This window comes from Dunckerocampus dactyliophorus, chromosome 11, assembly GCF_027744805.1.
Source record: "Dunckerocampus dactyliophorus isolate RoL2022-P2 chromosome 11, RoL_Ddac_1.1, whole genome shotgun sequence".
Classification (NCBI taxonomy): Eukaryota; Metazoa; Chordata; class Actinopteri; order Syngnathiformes; family Syngnathidae; genus Dunckerocampus; species Dunckerocampus dactyliophorus.
Genome location: NC_072829.1, coordinates 10930171 through 10956238, shown reverse-complemented (window position 1 = coordinate 10956238; position 26068 = coordinate 10930171).

The window sequence follows — 26068 nt, the reverse complement described above, 5'->3', positions numbered from 1 at the left end:
TACCAAGAAATCTGATAACATTAAAAATAGCTCAGAAAACCACCAATCATTAAAAAAACCCTCCAATGAGGCAAGATTACCCGTAATGTGGTTTGTGTTAATGGGCTAAGGTGAGCAAATCAAGCGCTCCTTTTCTGTGACATGCTGGGCACCTCCCCTGAGCTCACTTTGCAAACAATCATGGCGTCGATCTGTGAGACTTCTTTACCGTATCAACCACCTGAAATGCCTGCATCACTACGACGGTGTTTTGAAAGCTGACAAGACGCCAGTGCTGCTAAAGAAGTGGCCACAAAAATCGTTTCCTTTTTTCCGACTAGTAAACTGAGAGCCAGGGTTTGTACTTCCGAGACGCCGGATGTATGTTTGCAGGCGAAATACGATATGATCGCCACACTGCTGCATATACTGACAGATGGAAATAAGGACTTTACTACTGATTTATGAATGTGTGATGTTAGCCCCGTTAGCTTGCTAGGTCTGATAGCACAGTGGCGATAAGGACTTCAAACTATACAGCTTTGTTTGTTTGAAACACATAAACGTCCATTTCTAGAAACAGAACTGCTGTACATTTTTGTTTAGTTATATTTTGTTAAATAGTAGTGATGTCATATTTGGTTAGGACAAATCTACAGGTACACTTTGTCTACTCCACCCTTGAGTCTCTTACTTCCAGGTGTGCACAAATTACAGTTAAATCAAAATTTTCAAAAATAATACGGTTATCGTATCGTATTGTTTAGGGATATCCCAATACACATTGTTTGGCTTCTGATCCGATCCCGTTTTTTTTTATAGTCTTGCCTATCCGATCCGATCCTTTTTTGTTACAAAAATGAATTTGTGGAATTTAATATGGTTATGAAAATAGCTGATGCAACCAAAGTATTGCTGAATTTACTTTTTTATTACACAGCACAATATTGTTTGACTTTTGTAACAAATCTCTGTGAGTCAGGTCCCTAATCCAATAAAAGTCCACCCAATAAAAGATAAAATTGGAAAAAAATGGGCATGCAAGATACTTTTAGGGTAGGACTAATCATGATTATAGATCAATTTGTGGTGTGATTTACAATATATGACATTTTTTTAACAAACTCTCTTCCCTTCCCTAGTGTAAACAACCAGCGGTTAAAGCAGCACTTCCCGTGCGAGCTCCTCGCACAATGACACAGCAGTCCGGGCACAGTGTGGGGGAACTACCACTGTAGCCACAGAGCCGAATATCCAACATCCAAAGTGAAACTAACTTCACCACGGTACACCGCGGACATGTCTGCATGGTGGTGTTGCATTTTCTTCTTCGAGTGGCAACCAGCTTTGAGGCGCATTACCGCACCTACCATATTGGAGTGTGGCACAGAGTTAGAAACGTTATACGGCAACCAGAGCAGCCCGATCTCATGGCGGAAGTCGATATTATCCGATCTTCAAAATACAGCCGATCAGCAGCCGATCCCGATCCGGACATGCCTAGTATTTCTCTTGAGAAAGTTAGGGTCCTACATTATAGCATTCTAATTTATGTTATTTATTATGTATTGTGTAAAACTAAGACATGAATAACATCAAATTAAAAGCACAAAATGAATGCCGACCCACCATCCACCAGTTCAAGTTCCAGCCAAGTTTTTCCAGAGAGATTATTACATCGCTGTTTGACGTGTGTGGTAAAAGGCAGTGCGCTAGCATGAATTAACTTGAGACAAATGTGCACATTAGCACTCAATAAGTCATCAAAACTTACCTTTATGCTTTCCCACATAGTATCAGCATTTGAGACCAAATATTAGGTGAAAGAAAAATGGTAAAAATACAGTAGTAGTCTATCTGTGCAGCATGAGAGAAAGTTAGCACACGCACAATGGACATGCGTCAAGTGAGACGGATGTAACAGAGAGAATCCGGCCACTTTTCAAAATAAAACATTAAAAATGAAATAATAGAAATTATTTTTTCTTTCTGTGCGGCCCGGTGCCAAATGACCCATGGCCCAGTAACGGGCCGTGGCCCGGGGGTTGGGGCCACTGATTTAAACGGCTTTTGGCGCAAGGTTTACGTGCAAAGTTAAATAGCTCTGATTCTTACGTGACATGCCAGTGGCATCCATACATTAAAATTCACTAGCAGCTGTACACTCTTGCTCCCCCCTTTTTTCTTGAATGTAAATCAAGTGCTGGTCTAGTAAGGAGCATCATCACAAGAGACAGGTAAGCCTGTGCAGCAGCAGAAGCAGCACCTATAGTGCATACTAAGCATGCTGCTCTTTCGAATGAATGGCAGCTGCTGAGCATGCACTCAGATCGCCGAGAGATGTCTAAATTCAGCCACGCAGGCCGAGCCGGTCCACGTGTCATATCTAAATACAAAAGAGCCTCCTTCACGTCTTACTGCAGAAAAGAATTCAGTGGAGGTAAGCGCATTGGGCAGACACTTAAAGTGCATTAACTTGAGCGTTATTGGCCTTTCTGATACACTTTTCCATCACATGTGCAAAGTCAATATGCAGTGAGGGTGTAGCATCGCATGATTACACAAAGAAATAAGATTCACTAGCAGGAAGGTACAAAAATCTAAATGTCCACAAATGCAAACATATTAAAACTATTTCAACACATTCGCAATCGGAGCCACTCTCCCACCCACTGACCGGGACCACGCGTGTAAGTGTCCGGTTAACGCGCAGAGCTGACATGGCATGATAGACAAGAAGTGGACCCCCTTGAGCCCCTAAAAGACGCCCAAGGTTATATCATCAAGCCTGGGTCAGCTGTATAATTGGAAGTGGGGTCAGCGGGAGGATATGGAGCATGACAATAAAGCTATAAGGTTACAGTTTGTGGTCAGAGGACGGAGTAAAGGGAGGTGGGTACTGAGACCAGACGTCCCTTTAAAGAGTTCAAGGTCCATCTGGGAGTGTGGCTCCGGTCCTGTTCACTGTCACTGCTGGAATGTGTGTCGCTGCCTGTCAACCACTAGACTGGAGGGGGCAGGGGTCCATGTTTGGTTGGTTGAAAGATGAAAATAAAACTCACTGTAGGTACTGGGGGGTACTTGGCGTCAGATACTGTGATTCTTTAGGCACAAAAATGTCATTTATTATTATTGTTATTGTAATATACTGTAAACGGGGCTTACAGTGAACCCGCTTCTTCTTACGTCTTTCTCTCTGGGTTGTGGTCAAAATGCTTTGGAACACATGCTAGCATAAATGTAGTACAGATATCATCAAAGTTGTATAATCATTTAATCATTTTAAGTTATTTATGACTTATAGTGACGTTACCCTGCAAAGGCGTTTTGCTTGATGGCAGCCCTGCTTTTTAACCAATCGTACTCAAATTTTACACTCATGTGCTTGTTAGCCCCCTAAAGGTTTGCACCGAACTTCGTGGTGATTCAACAAAACACACTAAAGTTACAATGTGTGTTTTGTACAGTTTCAAGTCAATATCCCACTTGTGGGGTTTAATAACAGCACCGCCATGCGATGTATTGGTCAGAAAAATAATAGCACAGACAACACAGTTGGGGTCCATGTTTTGACCAATTTTAAACTTTTTGTGTGTAGCAGCTCGGGAGTAGAAGAGTTAGCATACCCAAACTAATACATACAGTCATGATTGTGTATTATATATTGTATATTTTGTTTGTATCCCTACAGGAGTCATGAAATGCGCCCATAAATAATAAGCATTGTTATTTATTGGTATAGTTGCCAGGATTCTTAGTCGATCTCATATCTTAGTATCCTAACAGCATAATTGAATCATTTGTTGTTGATACTGCAATGCAGTTGGTAGAGCATCGTGTTGTGTACTCGCAAACACAATCCAACACATGCTTGTGTCTTTAAATATATTTTCAATGGTCTGTAAAAGTCTTCTATCAAAGAATTTTGGTTATTTCTGGCCAATATATTTATATTTAACTATCATTAGGGTGGACTCTTGTGACCTTGACAGATTGAGACGTCATCCGATATCTTGGCCATGTTTCCAATGTTAGCATCAGAACTGCACGGTCAGAAATGCTAATAATGAGTAAAAGTGGCTGAAACACCTGCTGGTCATTACGTGACACGTGACTTTGATCTTCACTTGGCTGGTGAACTTTTCTTCTGCAGGTGCTCGCTTAGCGGGGGCTGAATGTCCGTCGTTGGTGGGGTCTGCCGGCGGTTTGTTGGTGGTATCGAGGTTGAGCCAAGAACACTAAAACTTTTTATGATGTGGCAGAAGTTGATTCCGGGAGTCTCTGCCAAGAGTTGTCCAGATGTTTCTGCTAGCATCTGTTGCACCATTACACACACATACAGTATACTGCACTGTAGACTTTAGTACTGTTGGTTACACAGCAAAGTAGAAACAGAATTACTGTAATTGTTCAAGTTCAAGTGTGGCCACTTGTTGCTAGGCAGAGTTCAGTGATAACTTTTGCCTTCTACACAGAATCCAGCAAAGCAAGATATATTGCCACAACCCTTGTGTGCTTTCTTGCAGTGGCATGGCATCCCACGGTCAGATGATTACATGCAACCTCAACGCCAGTGTTTGATGTATACAAATAACCACTACACACAGGTGGTGTCCCGCCTGTTACGGGTCTGATGGTGGACAATTTGTCGTGTCAGAGCAGGACCAGTGAAAAAGGCAAAAATATATATACATATATATTTTATTGTATTGCATTCTATTGTGTTGTATTCACAACAGCAGTGTAGTGATACACACTAAGAGTTACTGAGCCCAAAAAACACACACGTTAAATCACTGCTCTGTATGGTTTTTGTTTGTGTACGCCAACTCCTCTACTCCTGAACTTACGCACACAAAAGGGTGAAAATTACTGCTGTGTTGTCTGTGGTATTATTTTGTCAGACCAATACACCACATGGTATATATGTTTATGTGTTTATGTTTGCGTTTTTCTCCACACTTGAAGAATTGCCCCTTGCGAGACCTGAGGAACAAAAGTGGACCTGTAGGCTGACACCATTTTCACTTTCCCATCAGGACGACACTGATGACAGATGGACTCACCCTATAATGTGGTATGTCTTCTTGGTGTCCTCTTAGTGAAAACCTATTCTGCTCTTAAAAGTCCACAACTCCTTCCTCATGGACATAATTTGCCCCACCACAAGCAAGATGACCCCGTTAAAATGTCCACCACTCAAAAAAATAAATAATTAAAAGGCTTCACTACACATCTTAAAATAAAACCCTGTCAAATACAGACATGGGAGCTGTAAGTTTGATGATTTTGTTTTCCTTCAGCAAACAGGCTAACCTAGCGTGATGTTGCTGTTACAATGCAAGTGTAATGTTAGCACTTCAGCTCACATAGCTGTGCTATTGTTACTCATGTTTTGTGTCCTCCACCGCCCTGCAGTGTTATGTTGTTGTAGCTGATATGTGGCATCTACCACGGTGGACAAGTGCAGAGTAGCGTATATGTAAAAAGTGCACTATCGCACTTCAAAGACACATCATTAGAATTAAACTGATACTTCGGATTTTTTGACATGAAGTTGTATGACATCCCCATCAGCACTGTAGTCCAGCAACAGTGCCTTACCCGGCATTTGGTCCCGTGAGCCCAGTTCTGGTCGGATTTTGGTGATGAGAAACGTAGTTCCGCTTAGTTATTGGGGCCACTTAAGTAAAGAATCAGACCACCGAAATACGACCAGAACTGGGGTCACGGGACCAAATGCCGGTTAAGTCACTGTTGCTGGACTACAGTGCTGATGGGGATGTCATACAACTTCATGTCAAAAAACCCGAAGTATCCCTTTAAAGCCACAGCCCAGTAGAGCTTACTGAAACACTTTGAAACTATATAAATTCCAGCATCAAGGCTAGATTTTAGACAACACAATTCCAATACACTCTGGTGGAACCTGTAAGATTTAAAATTGTTGAAAATACTATAATATGGGACCTGTGCAACAGAACTGAACCGAATGGTACTGTTTGGTCGAAACGAGGCGTTTGAGGCCCATCTCCAACTCCAAAACAATATGTTTATCTAAGGCTCGCATGGCTTCGTTTATCTCAAGATGAGGTTTGCTTTGCAACTTTGCAAAGTCTGAAACCCAGCCAACCCCCCGCCCCCCAAAGAAACAATTTGCCAATATGATGGAGGGTTGGTTGGTGGTTATTATCTTGTTAAGACCAGTTAAGAGGCCATGTCTCTGAGGGCTGAGCCCTGCCTGTCAGGGAGGGCGTCACTTTGCTCTGCAGGCTGCCGTTGAGCCACAGAAGCATTAACGGGCTCAGACGCAAACAACTATACCAGTCCCTACGCTGAGTTGAAGGTATTTCCCTCATATCCGCCCAAAATGTCAAGATAGTATGTAATTACATTAGCTGCTGTGTCACCAAAAAAGGATAGATTTATGCTTACTCATTGACAAGCAGTACCATTAAACTGCAGCATTCACTCTTGTGTGTGAGCGCCAAAGAGAACCAGCAGACTGATTGCAGCCCCGAAAAAAAGGGAAAAAACATGGAAAATGGAAGAGAACGACGACACAGACTGACCTTTAATTGCACACAGGGCCAGTGATTGGCTGCCCATGGCCCTAAAAGGATAAGAGCCATCACCCAACAGGATCAGCAAATGGCTGTCAGATGCCCAGTGGCCAGGCCCACCTCTCTTCTGCACACTCCACAATCAAAGCCATTTTCCAATCAGCAGCACAGAGGCCTTAAAAAAAGCAATACAAGATGAAGGAGGGCTTTATAAATGGAAGAAACACACGAGGGTATTCATCAGGCAATCCTGCAGTGGATATACTGTAGAATATTATGCAGTATTTTGTTTCTATTTTTTTACAACAGTTTTACATTGTACTGTCTTTATTTGGGTTTTAAAGACCGTACACTAATCCCTTGTTTACCACGGTTCATTGCTTCCAGACCCGACCAAGTGAAATGAATTTCCGCGATATACGAATCAATGTTAATAAATGTAATATTTTCATAGTTAGAGCACACAAAACCGGTTTGTGACTTTCTAAATACAGGTTTTAACATTATTGGAGCCCTGTAGACACGAAATAACACTCCTTTTATTATTTGTTCACATCACATTTCAAGATACGGGATCTCTGCAGGGACACAACAGATGGCCGGCGCTAGCATAGCAAGCTACCGAGCTAACTAGTCAGTCTCTCCAATTTTCTTATACTAAACTTAAGAAAGTGTTAGAAATGGAGTGGGGAAGGAGGACAAAGAAAACAAAAACTTACCACTACCAGACGGAATGAGAGGAGAACCTTTTTTCACTCAACCTCAGCCATGGCATGTCGGCTCGGCTCTGCTAGCTCAGTAGCCAGTGTCCATGCAGTGTGAAAGGTCATGTAATCTAACGTCATGTGTCATAACATCACTGATGCCTAGTAAGCAGAATACTACAGATAACTTGTCTCTCATTACTTTAGCAGCGATCATTTATTGATTATTATTTATAAAACCACAATATAGTGAGGGAGTGATATTGAAACCACGATATAGCGAGAGATTACTGTAAATGTATTTTCCTTATTAGACTTTTAGTTCCATTCTTTAAATGTAAATATTAAGTTATTTCAGTTATCAGTGTTCTTTTATGTCATTTTTATTTATCTAATTTATTTTTATTTCTCTTATTCTTGCTGCAGTATCATGAATTATTATTATTAATGGCCTGGCAAAATTATTATTATTAATTAATATAATTAACACATTTATATATTCATAGAACATGAATCTATAAAACTATTATTGGTAGTATTATGTTTATATATATATGTAAAGTATTAACAAAATAAGTTAAAATTAAAACTGTTGATAAAAAACGCTAATAACTGTTATTATTATTGTTAATTAATTCGTATATTTTAAGAAATAAATTCTCAAAAATAGCTATTAATTTAAACTAAAATGATAGTTGAATTAAATAAATTACATATTATTATTATTGTTACTTTTGTAAACATTTTAATAAATAATGCAAAACATTATTGAACTTTTAATAAAATACATCCATCCATCTTCTATGCCACTTATCCTCACTAGGGTCGCCTAACTGGAGCCTATCCCAGCTGACTTCGGGCGAGAGGCGGGGTACAACCTGGACTGGTCGCCAGCCAATCGCAGGGCACATATAGACAAACAACCATTCACACTAACATTCATACCTATGGACAATTTAGAGTCTCCAATGAACCTAACATGCTTGTTTTTGGAATGTGGGAAGAAACCGGAGTACCCTGGTCTTCCCGATCTCCTGACTGTGACCGTGTGGCCCCAATAAAATATATTTAAAATATGATTTTCTTGGAAAGTATTATTATTATTATTAACAGTTGTCATAGTAGCGCTATTACTTGTGAATAAATGATAAATACATTTTAAAAAAATGATTAAGACAAGTAAAATATTTTTTAATTGTTTCGGACGCAGTAGGTTTAACCAATGACAGTAATTAGCAGTGGGCATCTTTCCAGATACCTTGCCCAAGGGCACATCAGCCCTGAGTGTCTACGATGGTTGAGGGGAATCGAACGTGAGGCTCTGCTTATTTTTTAACCACTGGTTCACAGCTGCCAGAAACGTTTGAGCATGTGCTAAATGAAACATTCATGTGGAGAAAGTGAACTAGAAAGCATTTGGGCCACGGCCAGGCATGAATAATGTGCCAGCACAGATTAGGTGAACGCTATTTAAACCATAATAGCGGATTTCCTTAAATCACCAGCCAAAACTCCACCGTTTAATAGGCATTTGAGGATGTTCTGGAAAAGTGTTGCTATTAGCCATCAGGCACTTTGGGAAGTCTTTAATGCGGGTCAAGCCTGCAAGACCTGCAGCTGCTCGGAGAACCGGGATGGAATGGAATAAAAGCCAGAATCAGCAGCTCTCCCTGCGCTTGCTTCCTTATCAGCTCGCACACACAGCCTAGCTTTGCTGCTGTCTCGCTCTCAAAGATGTTGGCCTCAGCAGCAGCACAATTACTTTGCCAACTGTCAATTGAAACAATTTTCTTGATGAAAATTACTCAGTCACTCAACAGTTAGCCTACAGTGTATTTCAAGTCCTATGCAAAACTCTAGAACAATTGTTAGTACCACCTCAGAAATATTCAGCCTGGCAATTACCCTCATTGGTGCTACCACGGTTTAGGTTTGTTGGGTTGAAAGCAAGGGTACATTTAATGCAATTCAATTAAATGTGTTATTTATGTACAGTTATTTCATCTTTTATTTGTTTTTTGTTTTTTTTAAATCACTGGTGTTTCCATAGTACCACTAGATGGAGCCCGCGTACCACCCATGGTCCTCGTACCACAGTTTGAGAATACTTGTTCTAGAAGCTAGAATAGTTCATCAATACTTCATACATCATATACCACAAGATAGCCACTCAGTATAGAGCGCAAACCGCCATTAAGGCCAAACGGTTAACACATGTTATTTGCGTTTGCTTGATTTTAATTCAAAATAGGAATCATTTTCGGCCTAATACCATATATACACACAACACCAGTCATAGGTTTGAGCACACTTCATGCTGTCGAATGACTAAGTGTGTCTGAGGTTTTGACTGGCTCTGCACATATGTGACAAATAAAGTACCTTTATATTTTATGAGGAACAACGACAAAAGAGGCACTTTTACTTCCTGTTTCGATTTGTTCTGCAGCCTATTTAGACAGCAAGCTCGTTGGGTCCGAAGTAGCTGTGCCCTCTCTTTGTGGAGGCCATGTACTGACCTCCATCATGCTTCCATGACTGCAAGAAGCTGCAACTCTCCACAATAACCAACATTGAATTGATCAAATTTGTCATGATTGACAAATGGAACACATGTATTGTGCGCATCAGATATGCTAGGGACTCCAGACAATTTCTGGGAGTTTAGCGGGCGCTCACATTAGAAATGTACACAAGAGTGCAAACAAGAGCCATATGCAAATATCAGAAAATTGTCCTTGCCCGCACATTCCCACTGGAGCAAATGTTGCACCTTCCCATTTCTCCTTCAGGATGCTAATTGATTAAAAATTCAACATTATGCTAATCAGAGCGAGACTTGTGCTTGCAGGCGCTAGTCTCCGCTGTAAATCAAAGTGCCCGTCTTATCAGCTAATTAACTGCGCAGAGTTGTTTTTCAAACAATAACGGCTGATTATTTCCTCCTTGGCAACTGTTTTTGTGTGTGTGTGCAGTAGTAGTAGCAGTAGTAGGTAATATCTCTGGCTAACAGTGCGTGCACACACATCAGCACTATGCAAGGCACACTGACCCTTCAGAGGTCACAGTGGAGATGAGTCACGACGGCCGCAGGGTGCCGAGCGCAATGGAAGATGTTAATGCTGCAAACAGCACACACTGCTTTAATATGGCATACAATTAATTATGTAATTAATCAACATGAAGGTCACTTTTACAAGATGAAGATGGGCAGTCCACTTAAAACCTGTACAATACATGCGCTAGATGAGCCCATTGTTGCAAGATTTGAGTAGGATTTTGTCCAAAAAATGTATGCAATTAGTCAGAATCAAGATGGATGGAAGGATAAATAAACAGAACCAGAATTTAGTAGAAAAACCACTCAAATTTGACTATTCAAATACAATTACCATACAGACAATCATAAATGTCAGTGACTATCAGAGTGTGAGGTTGGTCTCCGCACGGAGCAGCAGCATGGGAAAAATAAGAAAAAAAAACCTGTTAAGCTAACTTTAGTTACGTTTTTAAGGTGAAATGATCAGATTTTTAGTTCCTACAGTGAGAGAGTGAACAGAACTGGGTTGTACTGAAAAAGCTCCAAAGTATGATCCAGAAAATGAGCCTTTCAGGGCGCGGAGGAGGCCGCAACTGCATTATGTTCCCTGAGGGGAGTCTCACTGTGCCACAGTTTGAAAAACCACGATCTCTTGCATCAAAGTGACAGTGGACAAGGACATGATTGTAACAGGTACACATTGTAGGCACATGGCACACATCGGCACACTGCCAGCCAATCACGAGTGAGAACAAGAAAGCAGCTCAAGGCTAGTAACCTGCAGCCAGTATGACTGATAAGACTTTTTTTTGTACTGTCTGGAGAACAATTAACATGACATTAGGCTTCAAGTTGCTTGGGCATCTGCTAACACTCAAACATCGATGCCACAATGACATTAAGAATAAAAGCTACACCACTAATTCAGTGTTAGATCAACAGCAAGTCTTTAAAAACCAGACCAGGCAGTTTGAAAATCCCCAAATATGTGCACAGCAACACACCCGGCTTAAGAGAGATATACAGAGAAATTCAGTGGCACATTCTTAGCTTAAGTTGAGAGATAAATCATGCGTGTGCGGCTGGAGGCTAACGCCGCCATGTGTTCCTGTCATCACGGGTTCAAAAGCAGCACGTGACCTCCGCTAGATTATCATCTGTTTCCTTCCCGTGCTTCCTGTCATGTTCCAGGGTGCGCTATCTAGCAAGCCAGAGGCTTCCTTAGTGCACACATACTGATGTTTCTACACTGTAGCCTTTAAATAGAGGCTTGCAAGAATACTGTATAATGTCACACATTTACATGTGTTCTATTCTGATAATGAATGATAATAATGACATTTTCATCAAAATTGAGCTTTACTGGCACATTCACATCTTCTTAATTATATTTGGTTGCAAAAAAGTGAACGTAAGCCTGGCAAATTAAATATTGATAGCAAGTCCACAGCAAATGCTTGGACGGGGCGTTAATTGGAAGCAGGCAATAATTGGATGAGGCTGTTATTTCCCAAATTTGAAATCTCACTACTTCTTTTTTTTTACGTTAATTATGATTTGGAGTGCATGAGAAAGCGGAAAGGGAAACGTAGCTCTCTTTGACCACACGTTTATTCATTAACAAGAACACAACACAGAAGCAACAGAAACAATGATGTAATACTAAGGAGCAAACTGCCTAGCCAGCATTAATACTGCTGATGCATTCATTGGAAACAACAGTACGGCAAGTGCAACACGACAGAGTTTCACACCAACAGCTGAATAAAGCGCTTGCAGAGGTAGCTAAAGCTGATGGATGCTGCTGACCACTAAAGACACTTCAAATGCAGCTACTGTTATCTTGTGGAGTTAATAAAACAAATACATCACAGCTGTTAATGCCAATCTCTTACCCCTGCGGTTAATTGCTTTTGTAGCCCACCTACCCGGCGACTATAGGAGACTCAGCGGTTAACTGAATAGAGCCATTAAATGGAGCCTATAGGGCAGGGGCGTCAAACTTGTTTTCACCGTGGGTCATATTGCATTTATAGTTAGTTTTCCCAAATTCTATTTGATTTTTTTCCAAATTCTTCTCTTTCCATTTGAATTTTTTTTAGAATTCCGTTTTTTTTTGCCATTTTAAAATTATTTTACCACCATAGAGTGTGTGCTTTTTGGTTTAGTGAATAAAATGTCTGTTACTTAAATGCAGGAATCAGTGCCTGGGGACTCCGCGGTGGGGCTTCTCCTAACTCTGGGGTTGAGGTGGCCGAGGTTGTCAAAAAACTCCTCGGTGGCAGGGACCCGGGGGTGGATGAGATCCTTCCGGAGTTCCTTAAGTGTGAAGCTGCTGCGATGAGAATCAGCACCTCCAAGTCCGAGTCCATGGTTCTTGCTCCGAAAAGGCTGGACTGCCATCTCCGGGTCGGGGATGAGATTCTGCCTTAAGTGGAGGAGTTTAAGTACCTCGGGGTCTTGTTTACGAGTGAGGGAAGGAAGGAACGCGAGATCAACAGGCGGATTCATGCGGCGTCTGCAGTGATGCGGACTCTGCATCGGCCCATTGTGGTGAAGAGAGAGCTGAGCCGAAAGGCAAACCTCTCAATTTACCGGTCAATCTAAGTTCCTACCCTCACCTATGGTCATGAGCTTTGGGTAGTGACCAAAAGGACAAGCGGCCGAAATTAGTTTTCTCTGTAGGGTGGCTGGGCTCTCCCTTAGAGATAAGGTGAGAAGCACTGTCATCCAGGAGAAGCTCGGAGTACAACAGCTGCTCCTCCGCATTGAGAGGAGCGAGATGAGGTGGCTTGGGCATCTGGTCAGGATGCCTCCTGGACACCTCCCTGGGGAGGTGTTCAGGGCACGTTCAAACGGTAGGGGGCCTCGGGGAAGACCCAGGACACATTGGAGAGACTAGGTCTCCGCTGGGAGGAGCTGGACGAAGTAGGACGAAGTAGCTGGGGAGAGGGAAGTCTGGGCGTTCCCCTGCTTAAACTGCTGCCCCCGTGACCCGACCTCGAATAAGCAGAAGAAGATGGATGGATGGACTTAAATGCAAAAATTCTTGCGTTTATTTATTCAAATATATCATTGGACAATTTTGCCCAGTAATTCAGAAGCAGATTTAGCTTGGCTAACTTTTCGAATAGGATGTCAGCCTCTGCTTGTAAAACACTCGCTTACATTGACAAGTGGTGAAACACAATGCGGTGTAAACACACTCATACAGGCTGAGCTGCACACACACAGCCGCACTAGCATGCACTGCTAAACTAAGCTAAACCCGCTCGCTTCCATGTAGTGTAGTGTTTGTGATGGCATTTCACCACGACTGAGCGGTCCGCTAGGGAAATACCAGCACACAACGTTTCTTCTCCTGACAATGACAGCATTTCATTCACATGATGTCAATTTTCGCAAGATTCCGCGTTTAACAATAAATTCCGTTTTTATTGGCTGATTCCGATTATGTTAACGTGGAAATCAAGCAAAGCGCAAATTTGTGTATACAGTCATCCCTCGCTACATGGCGGTTCAAACATAGCTTCCTCACTCAATCGCGGTTTTTCGAAAACGGCTGCTGTTTCGTGGTTTACGACAAAGTATTAGGGCCACATTCAAAAAAACAAAATCTGAGGTTTTGAGAATAAAGTGATAAATTTTGACCAAAAAAGTTGTATAATTTATGAAAATAAAGTCGTAAATTTAAAAGAAAAAAAGTTGTAATATTACCTTTGCCCAAGGTCACAAAAGTTCCCCCTTTCCATAGCTGTCTCAGACAATGCCTAATACGAATGTTAGAATAAAGTCGTACATTTACGACAGTAAAGTTGTCGTAAATTTACAACAAAAAACTCATAATATTACGAGAATAAAGTTCTCCTCCCATTCAGTGTGGAAATGGTAGATTTTTGGATTCTTACTTTGTCCTTCTTCCCCACTACGCTTGAAACCCTTTCTTAAGTTTAGAATAAACAAATTTGAGGCTAACTAGCTTGCTTGGTAGCATGCTATGTTTAAAGCGGCAGCTGTCTCTTATGTCCCTGCAGTGATGCTGTAGCCTGCGCATAACAGTTGAGCAATGTGTTGTAAACAAAGAATTACAGAAGTGTAAAGGTGACTATAGGGGTGTTATGTCATTTCTACAGAGCTCTAATAATAGTAAAAATCATATTTAGAACGTCATAAACACTTTTTCTGTGCTCTAACTAGGAAAATATTCAATTTATTAATATTGAATCCTACTTTCCTATGAAATTAATTTACCGCGGTCAGGCCTGGAACCAACTGACCGTGATAAACAATAACAATAAATAATTATAATAATAATAATTTTATTAATAATAACTAACCATAAATTATTACATTAATGATTCATTACTAACTGATTTAAATTTATTTTACATTGGATTTGACAATAAAAAATAATAATTTTTCTCTCAAAATTGACACATACATTTAGCAAGAAAGAAGTTACTTAATATACTTATATATAGATAGATAGATTGATAGATATGTATACAATTATTTTATTTTAAATAATATTAAGATAATAAACTATTTTATGCATTATTTTCAGGTTTTTGCAAGCCACATAAAAGGATATGTCAGGTTGTATCTAGCGCATTATTCACTTTTGTTGTAGGTCTATGTTTGACTCAGTTTCTGCACATTGGTATATGTAATCACTTAAATACTTAAATCATTAAGAAGGCCATGCACTAGCTATCGTAATGCTTCCTTTCGCATATGAAATGTACAGACTTGAAAGCTCCTATTAGCATCTATTGACTTATTTGAGCTTGCGTCCAATTCCTCTTCCTGTTACGTTTGGAGCCAGAGCACCAGGAGTCCAAGCGCTCATAATTTGGTCCTGGGAGTAAGAAATCACATGTGTCACAGTTTATGTCGGCGGCAGCAGCAGCCGTAGCCTGGAGGAATGGCTGCTTTAGAATTTGTTACAAACTACGAAATCATTTTCTCCTCTCCACCAGTCATTCATCTTTTTTTCCCAGACGCTCCGACAAGTCGGGCCTGCTTCCTCTCAAAGTGACGTGACCGGCAGGTAAAGCCATTTAGGAATTCCGTGTAGGATTTTGAAATTATACCGTAACATGTTTTTACATGTAATCTATGGAGGAATTGACCGCATTTTCAAGTGGGATTGTGTCACTGACTTGAGAAAAAACATTTGTGTATTAACCCTTTATAGCGCACAGATGGAACCATATTTGCATATTTGGTAACTTAGCTGTTCTCCCAGCCAATCGGTGAAGGTAAATAATGACTTGAATGAAAAATGTATGCTGAACTATTAGGGCATTACAATGCTATATCCATCTATTTTTCTATTCTGTGCAGTACTTGACAGTACTAACAGTGGCAGTGACAGTTCTTTTACAGATTTTTTTAATCTTCTTCCAATAACATCCAAAAAAATATTTTTCATTCACTATAAAACTTCACTACTAAAATACAATTTTAATTATTTGCCAGATGTAGTAGTGAGCGTAGATCAACAGAATTGCAGATAATTTTTCCTGATCACGTTTTTTACATGGCCACTTGTTGCTAGGCAGAGTACACAGCCTATGGCCATGCCCAGAAGGCTGTTCTTTTACTGACAAACTAAGAGTCGATGTTGTCGTGTCCATCCAAAAACAGAATTGTAAGGATTATGACACAAGTTTATTCATATATATATAAATGTTGCAGTTTCAGCAATAATCTGCATTAAATATATGAACACATACAGTGAACCTCTGATGTTGAACATCCCAAAATATTTGTAAAAATCTGCCAATAAAGTTGCACAAAAAACCTGAGCCATGCATGATATTACGCATATCTCACCAGACGTCAGGTATTTTGCTGTTTTTGTGATGCCACCACAGAGGGGTAGCAGAGGACAAGTGTAATGATAACCATAGAACAGGAAATGTAACTTACATGCAGCCTATAGCAAAGAAAGTGGAATATCTATCACTGTCCTGGCTGCTCAATGGAAAAACATAAGATGACACCCAACTGTCCCACCAGGTGCATGTCCCTGTAATTGTTTTCTTATGCAACTTAGCCATGCATTCTGTATTACAATCAAAGATAAACAGGGACATCTAGTCGGTCACCACTGGCAATGTCCTATACTGACTTTGGAAGATTGAAATCTCAAGTATTCCAATTACAGTCAAACCTTGGTTTTTAAACGCCCCTGTAACAATATAGTTCGGTTTTCTACGAAAATGTTACCTCGGTTTTCATACACTGTCTTGGTTATCGTACAATATTGCGTGTAACAAACTAGTCCGCTTGCCCTGTGTGTATCATTTCGTGGAATCGTGGGTTCCAAAAAGTTGCGAGTGTCAGCATCTGGATAAAGAAGGTGAGAAACGCTATTAAATTCAAGAAAGAACTCATCGCAAAGTACAAATATGGTGTCCCCTCCCCTCCTCCCCCACCGCTCCTCGCCGTCTTCGCCAACAAGAGTCCTCAATAAAGGTACAAATTATGTTAAATGTTCATTTGTCCCCTCCGTGAATCACCACCTTACCGTGGTGGAGGGGTTTGTGTGCCCGAGTGATCCTAGGAGCTATGTTGTCTGGGGCTATATGCCCCTGGTAGGGTCTCCCAAGGCAAACAGGTCCTGGGTGACGGGCCAGACCAAGAGTGATTCAGAAGACCCCTATGAATAAACACACGAGGAGAGACCGCACCTCGCCCGGAAGTGGGATACCGGGGCCTCACCCTGGAGCCAGGCCTGGGGGAGGGGCTCGCAGGCGAGCGTCTGGTGGTCGGGCTTTCACCCGTGGGACCCGGCCGGGCTCAGCCCGAAGAAGCCACACGGGATCTCCCCCCCGTAGACCCACCACCTGCGGGGGCAAGCATAAGGGTCCGGTGCATTGCGTTTTGGGTGGCGGTCGAGGGCGGGCACCTAGGCGACCTGGTCTTCGGCGGCCAAATCTGGTTCTTGGGACATGGAACGTCACTTCTCTGGCGGGGAAGGAGCCCGAACTTGTGAGAGAGGTTGAGACATTCCGACTAGATATAGTCGGACTCACCTCGACCCACAGTTTGGGTTCTGGATCCAAACTCCTCGAGAGGGGCTGGACCTTGTTCTACTCTGGAGTTGCTGCAGGGGAGAGGCGGCGAGCTGGTGTGGGCTTATTAATAGCCCCCCGGCTCGGTGCCTCTGTGTTGGAGTCATCCCCGGTAAACGAGAGGGTCATTTCCCTACGCCTTCGGGTTGGGGAAAGGGTCCTGACTGTCGTTTGTGCGTACGCGCCAAACGGCAGTTCAGAGTACCCAGCCTTCCTGGAGTCCATCAGAGGGGTGCTGGAGAGCACCCCAACTGGTGACTCTGTCGTTTTGCTGGGAGACTTCAACGCCCATGTGGGCAATGACAGTGTGACCTGGAGGGGCGTGATTGGGAGGAACGGCCTCCCCGATCTGAACCCGTGCGGTGTGATGTTGTTGGACTTCTGTGCGAACCACAGTTTGTCCATCACAAACACCATGTTCCAGCATAAGGATGTCCATAAGTGCACATGGCACCAGGACACCCTAGGCCGCAGGTCTATGATCGACTTTGTAGTCGTATCATCAGACCTGCGTCCGCATGTTTTGGACACACGGGTAAAGAGAGGGGCTGAGCTGTCAACTGATCACCACCTGGTGATGAGTTGGATTAGATGGCGGGGGAGGATGCCGGACAGACCCGGGAGACCCAAACGTGTAGTGAGGGTGTGCTGGGAACGTTTGGCAGAGTCTCCTGTTCGTCGAGTCTTCAGCTCTCACCTCCGGCAGAGCTTCTCCTGCATCCCGGGGGAGGACGAGGATATCGAGTCCGAATGGGCTCTATTCCGTGCCTCCATTGCTGAGGCAGCCGATCGGAGCTGCGGCCGCAAGGTGGTCGGTGCCAGTCGTGGCGGCAAGCCCCGAACCCGATGGTGGACACCAGAGGTCAGGGCTGCCGTCAAGCTGAAGAAGGAGTCCTATCGAGCATGGATGGCTTGTGGGACTCCTGAAGCAGCTGACGGGTACCGGCAGGCCAAGCGGCACGCGGCTTCGGCGGTGTTCGAGGCAAAAACTCGGGTGTGGGAGGAGTTCGGTGAGGCCATCGAACACGACTTTCGGTCGGCCTCGAAGAGGTTCTGGCAAACCGTCCGGCGCCTCGGAAAGGGGAAGCAGTGCCCGGTCCACACTGTTTACAGTGGGGACGGGAGCCTGCTGACCTCGACTGAGGATATAGTTGGGCGGTGGAAGGAATACTTTGAGGCCCTTCTCAATCCCACTGACATACCTTCCCGAGAGGAAGCAGAGACTGAGGATACGAACGCGGACAGTTCCATCACCGTGGCTGAGGTATCTGGGGTAGTCAAAATGCTCCCCAGTGGCAAAGCTCCGGGGGTGGACGAGTTTCGCCCTGAATTCCTCAAGGCTTTGGATGTTGCGGGACTGTCTTGGCTGACACGTCTCTTCAACATTGCGTGGAAGTCGGGAACAGTACCTCTGGATTGGCAGACTGGGGTGGTGGTCCCCCTTTTCAAGAAGGGTGACCGGAGGGTGTGTTCCAACTATAGGGGGATCACACTCCTCAGCCTCCCTGGGAAAGTCTATTCCAGGGTGCTGGAGAGAAGGGTACGACCGTTAATCGAACCTTGGCTACAGGAGGTGCAATGTGGTTTTCGTCCTGGTCGCGGAACACTGGACCAGCTCTACACCCTTGCAAGGGTCCTGGAGGGTACTTGGGAGTTTGCCCAACCGGTCTACATGTGCTTTGTGGACCTGGAAAAGGCATTCGACCGTGTCCCTCGCGGTGTCCTGTGGGGGGTGCTCCGGGAGTATGGGATTGGTGGCGCGCTACTACGTGCCATTCAGTCCTTGTACAACCGGAGCAGGAGCCTGGTTCGCATTGCCAGTAGTAAGTCAAGCCTGTTTCCGGTGAACGTTGGCCTCCGCCAAGGCTGCCCTTTGTCACCGATTCTGTTCATAATTTTCATGGACAGAATTTCTAGGTGCAGCCAAGGTGTCGAGGGAGTCCAGTTCGGGGGCACTAGGATCTCATCTCTGCTATTTGCAGACGATGTGGTCCTGATGGCCTCATCGAGCTGTGACCTGCAGCGTTTACTGGGACGGTTTGCATCTGAGTGTGAAGCTTCTGGGATGAGACTCAGCACCTCCAAATCCGAGGCCATGGTTCTCAGTCGGAAAAGGGTGGATTGCTCCCTCCGGGTTGGGAATGAGGTCCTGCCCCAGGTGGAGGAGTTCAAGTATCTCGGGGTCTTGTTCACGAGTGAGGGAAGGTTGGAGCGTGAGGTCGATAGGCGGATCGGCGCAGCGTCTGCAGTAATGCGGTCGCTGTACCGGACCGTCGTGGTGAAGAGAGAGCTGAGCCGGAAGGCAAAGCTCTCAATTTACCGATCGATCTATGTTCCCACCCTCACCTATGGTCATGAGCTTTGGGTCATGACCGAAAGAACGAGATCGCGGATACAAGCGGCTGAAATGAGTTTTCTTCGTAGGGTAGCGGGACTCACCCTAAGAGACAGGGTGAGGAGCTCGGTTATCCGAGAGGAGCTCAGAGTAGAGCCGCTGCTCCTTCACATCGAGAGGAGCCAGCTGAGGTGGCTCGGGCATCTAGTCCGGATGCCTCCCGGACGCCTCCCTGGTGAGGTGTTTCGGGCATGCCCAGCCGGGAGAAGGCCCCGGGGAAGACCTAGGACACGCTGGAGGGATTATGTCTCACAGCTGGCCTGGGAACGCCTCGGTGTCCTCCCGGTGGAGCTGGAGGAGGTGGTCGGGGACCGGGAAGTCTGGGCTTCCCTACTGAGACTGCTGCCCCCGCGACCCGGACCCGGATAAGCGGAGGAAAATGGAATGGAATGGAATGGAATGGTTCATTTGTCCATTTCATTCGTCATTTATCATTATTCCCATTCTTTTCTGCATGTAAAATTCGAATTAATCTCCATGAAATGTATTTTTGTTCTTATTTTTTGTACGTTTTAGTTTCATGGGGACTTCTGGAACAAACCGAGGTACCCCTGTACTATAAAGCAAAGTTTCCCAAATTTAGGGTTGGGTCCAAAATGGGTTGCAGGGCAATTCTGGGTGTTTTTTTTTTTTTTTTACGTTCCCAACTGTCCCACAAGTGTAAAAATAAGTTAACAACCATAATACACAAAATTAATAAAAGACTGATCCTTTGCGTGGCTTTTAAGGCATATGGTAAATGTAAATGTAAATGTTGCACAAATTGAAACAAAACATCGTTTATAACAAGTGACACGCTGGCCAAAAGTGTTGGGACACCACTAGCACACAATTTCTTGCCAAAAAACTTTTAAATCATGACTTTTCTGCATATTATATGTCAATGTTATGGCAATATATGTTTATTTTTAGTAAGTCTGACATCAAGAAGATGAACTACTACTACTAATTTGGGGCTTGAGCTAAAAATGCAAGAAAGGGAATACCTGCATGGGTGACACCTATCTATAAGAAGTGTACAGTTACTCAACACAGCAGCAGCAGCAGCAGCAGCAGCACATCTCCTGCAATAAGTGACCGTTACATGGAAGCCGGAGCGTTCAGCCATCTTTTTCGTCCGACTAGAACTAAACACACAACCACCTCCGCCGCACACCAGAGGAGCTGTCAGCCCAGCCCGATGTTTTACAGCTCCGTTTGCAGACAAAACACTTCACAAGCAAATCCCCACCCCACCACCCTCAACAACATCTGCTGCCAATTTACTTGAAGCATTCCTGCAGCCTGCTTAATATTCACAGGGGTTAGGATCTGCCTGGACAGGGATGGGATGCTGAGGGTTAGGGTGGTGGTGGAGGTGGCGGGTACAATCCCTCAGTCCAAACGTCCAGACGGACAGGGTGAAAAATGAGGGGTTAACAAAGAGCGATCTGGAGCAGGGGCTGCTAATTTGCTGGGATAATAATGGCGCTCATGTGAACTGCAGCCACACAGGAAGTTTACAAAATGGTCCCGCCAAATCAAAACGCATTTTAATCATCAAGCCAGCAGTCATTTGCGAGATGAAGACTCATTTTTGTAATTTTATTATACAAGGCTTATGCTGTCATAGGTGCCAATTGCCCCACTCTTAGGCATTAGTGTATGCTTTAAATCTTTGCACATGAACTATAAAACATGCTATAAACCAGTGTGCATTTTAACATCAATGGGAAATTAGGTTATGAGAATTTATAAGGGGCCCATATGTGCATTTAACACGTTAATTAATTGATGGTTTAAAGGCTCGTTTTAATCTCAGGTTAGCAGCAATGAAGCATGTCTGTTTGTAATTTGTAGTTTGCTTAACCTAGAAGAAAATAAAATACCTAAACACTCCTTGAATTCCCCCGTATCTGTTGTCATTTATGGGAATATTTAACTTTCACTATCACTAAGTGGGGGTGAAAAGCTGATTCATGTAAAAATATTTACATAATGTCATGACATACAAACAAAAGCAGTCTATATTTGTACAAAATGCATCCTTATTCCCACAGAGGACAGCAGTTGACCCAGTCTGTGGATGATGACTCTCCTGAGAGAATCTTTTGTGAACACCTTTGTGGCCTGTTGCCATGGCGACCACATAAACACGTCCCCTCAGCTACAGGAAAGGTCTGGACTAATTACGCATGGCGGGTCATTTGTTATGTATAACATGCGTGTCCACATGTCATTGCCACCATGTGATGAGCGGCGTCCTACATCATATTCATACAGAGTGCTGTCCATCCATGTGGTGATGGATGTGTGAGTTATGACAGGAAGTAGACACTCGACGTGCTACAATATGAGTTCATTATGTTTGAGAGGCTGCAGACGGCGACATGTTAGCATGGCGTCGCACAACGCTCTCTTGTTTGTATATTGTATGCTCCTCTAAAGTCTGTTGTCCTAATTTCATGCAGTTTTATCCATGAGGCACAGGAGGTAGAGCAGGTGTCCAGAAACCAGAAGATTCGCTGTTGTGTCCTTGGGCAAGACACTTCACCCACCTTGCCTCCAGTGCTGCCCACACTGACGTATCAATGTGAATGAATGATTGTTGGTGTTCGGAGACAGCCATGTTTCCATCAGTCTACAACAGGGCAGCTGTGGCTACAGATGTAGGTTATCACCACCAGTGTGTGAGGAGTGAATGAATTTTCACTTTGAAACATTTTGGGTACCCTGAAAGGTGTGATATAAATCTAATTCATTCTTTTTGTTCTTGTATCAACAGTTAACTTTGTTATAGAAATCCATTGTAAAGATACCATCAACACTCCAATTAAAGCCTCTATTGTATTAGTTTCCTCTGTCAAAAACATAGGCATTATTAACATTGGTGGCTGTAGGCAACCTCATGATGAACTCCACAAGATGGCAGTACCTGCATTGGAAGTATCCAGAAGCTCTATCTACCTCTGTATGCACTTTAAAACATTGCAACTCAGCTATGGGTTTGAAACTCATGCACGTTACACTTGCCGTACTGTTCTCGTCAGTGTTATTAATGCTGGCCGAGCAATTTGCTACTTACCACTATTACAAAAATGGTTCTGTTGCTGAAGTGTTGTGCAATATACTTGTTGATCATAATGATCATAAGGTCAAAAAGTGCTATGTTTTTCCTTTTCGCTTTGTCATGCATTCCACATCATCATTAAGGTTATACAACCACACTAAAGTTGAGTTTTCACAAGGGGTGTCTTACAAAAGTCAACTATTCGACAATTCAATACTGAGGAGTATGATTTGACAATCAGTTTCACTGTCGAGTCATATAAAAATGTCATGTGATCAAGACTGTACCATTCTGACTACATAGGGGGTGGCCACAGCTGCTGCGGAGCATACATTTTTACAAAGAATGCCTTTGTTTTTGTTATAAATAGCCTATTTTGATAGAAAAACAGCCTGATTTATGCTAACAAAGAACTGAAAAAGACTTGTGTGTTTAACAGAAGACCCATACTTACCAGGCATGAATAAAATCACCTGATTTTCAGTGGCACAATCTAAAGAAGCTAAGGTGAGGGCTAGCTTTGCACGCTAGGAAGACCGTCGACATTGGCTCATAATGGCTACTTTAAAAATCCTCAGAAGCGTGGAAGTATATTTAAAAGGTCAAAGGTGACTCCAAAAAGTGAAGCACAACTTTACATATCCCGCCACAACCGCCACCATGACGTGTCATTTACTGTAAAACAGGTAAGACTGTTACACCGGCTTCATTTCATATGCCGACGGTGAATTTGAATGCAAGAAATTAGGCTGCGAAATGAGAGTTTTGGCAGTTTGTTGTTGCTATTTTATGTGCATTATTCTGATGTGTGATACGCCCATCTGCCAAAAGTGACCGTGTTTCGGTTTTGTTTGTTTCGCTTTCAGTGTCGCTAAATAAATGAAGGTCTTGTTGTTGCACACCTACCATGTTTATTTGTTTATCTGGTTCTTATAGCCTGTTTCTTTGGGCGCAAATGACGTCTGTTTATTTGTAGGGATCGCCATTAGCTCTGCTCTTTAAAAAAACAACATTTGAATATTATTCGACTTTAGATCAAATCTAACAAATCAGACTCGACTATGAAAATCCTCCACGTTTTCGAAACAACAGCTTCCCTCTAATTATTACCTGCTTCCAGTTAACGTCACCTCAATTCCATTAGATGAAATTAGCTTCAACTAGTACATTTACAGCAATTCTTTTAAGTGGTTTCAGGTTTTCCCAAGCTATGACAGCAGCTAACGTTGGCGGGTACCAGCACCTGCTCTGGGAAGAGCCTGCGGGGGAACGTGGGGGTAAATGGGAGGTCACGGCTGTCAGCAGCCTCTCAGCTATGGCGACCGAGTGGGACTGTAGATATGAGGAGGGCGGGGGCACCATCTACAGAGATGACATGATGGAAGACCGCGCTGACGCCATTTTCACTTAACATTGGGCGCCTTATAAAGTCAATGAATGTAAAAAAAAAAGATGCTCCCACAGTGTATGTGTGTTGGTTGTGGGAGTGGGGGCAGGTATTGTTCACGGCCCCTATAAAAGGAGAGGGATGCCCACTTTCTGCTACCCTGAGGCGTGCCAGATCTGCCTCAAAGGAGGCCCCGTAATTCATTATTTGTTAAGAGATACTCTCTCCTTTGTATATTTTTACTGTTCTTATTTTCTTCCTCCATCCGTTCCCCTGTCCTCTGGTATTTATTTGCTTTCTAAACACCAGCTCAGGCCCTCGCGTCCGCACTGTCACGGGCCGACATTAAAGAATTACTTTAGTGCTGAGCGAGGACGGTGTTTATTTGTCTAGGTTAACCTGGAGGGATAGGATTATTTTGGTGATTCCTATGTATAGGTGACAAGCTGACCTTGGTTAGCATTACCTCAGGCCTTTCTAATCACAGTCCCTTGCCGCACACTGGAGATATCTGCACTGATACCAGCAGCTTGGGTGTCATAATTGATCGGCCTGAGCTGCCACTCTGTGATATTAATGGCATGTTATGTCCACTGTGCACATTGTTTGAAATTCAGCACAAGCAGACCGTCAGTGAAGTCATGCTGAAACATTGGGAATGTTTTCTAAAGGGACTTTGACTATTCCAGCCTTCCCTTCTTTTGTTTGTTGCTGTTTGTCAGGCTTTTCGCCCCCGCTTTCTCCACGCTCTGAACCGTCAAGGCTAACTAAAGGCATGAAAAGGCCACGGCGCTCTAGAAGTGCTGATCCATGACCGGCCTTTGAAAAGTGCGCGCATTGAAATCAAGTTGTCCAGCTTCAAGGAGCAAGAGGTGCCATAGTCCTGCCTCGGGCCACTCGGTGTCACCCTGCACCTTTGAGGGGTTAATGTGCATTTTTCTCACTTGTCAAGCGCTTGTGATGGGGGGCACGGAATAGCACAGTGCTGAGGTCACTGCGCTCACACACAGCAGTCTTTCAAATATTCCATTATGGTATAAAAGTCATTTAAAAGGCTCATTTACCACATGTGGTGCCCATATTTGACATAAAAGTGTGTTTTAATTGACTAAATCAGGAGACTACAGTGCCAAGGTGTCTCATCATCTTTGTCTAGCTGTGTCTTGACTTCTTTGACTTTACTAGAATATATCTGAGATGTTATCCTAGCATCCTTACATTTAAATATTGTATACAGTCCAGTGCACATTTGGACGCTTTATTCAGTTATAGTCAAGTATTTTTATGTCCATTCTGCACATCAGCATTCTTATGGTAGAATTTGATTTTAACTCGTTAAAGCAATCACTAATTTAAATATTTCATTTCATTTAAATAATATTTCTATCATTTTGTGTGTTAACATGTATACACACAATGTGTGTGTGTGTGTTTTTTTGGTCTTTTATTATTTGAGAGATTAAAATACATGTATGTATTTTTTTTTAAATATTTATAATATTCGCACAGTTTTTGGCAGTTAGGCTTCCTTTTTCGTTTCCTATTTTAAATGTTTGTAAAATGCAATTGTATTTATTTATTTATTTTACTTTGCATTAAATTGTGTTTTGATTTTCTATTAGTTAATAAATTCAAATATGTTTATTATATAAAATATGTATATATTTTTAAATATATACATGCTTCTTTTTTTGCTCTTTAACAATTTTATAATACACATTTCTTCTCTCGACATTTTTTCCACTCTTAAATGTTTCTTTCTTTGATTTTCGACTATTTTATTGACATATTTAATTTTTTTTATATTTATTTCTATGTGTTGTCATTCTGAGAGGCTTCTTTTTTGTTTTCTATTATATTATGATCATT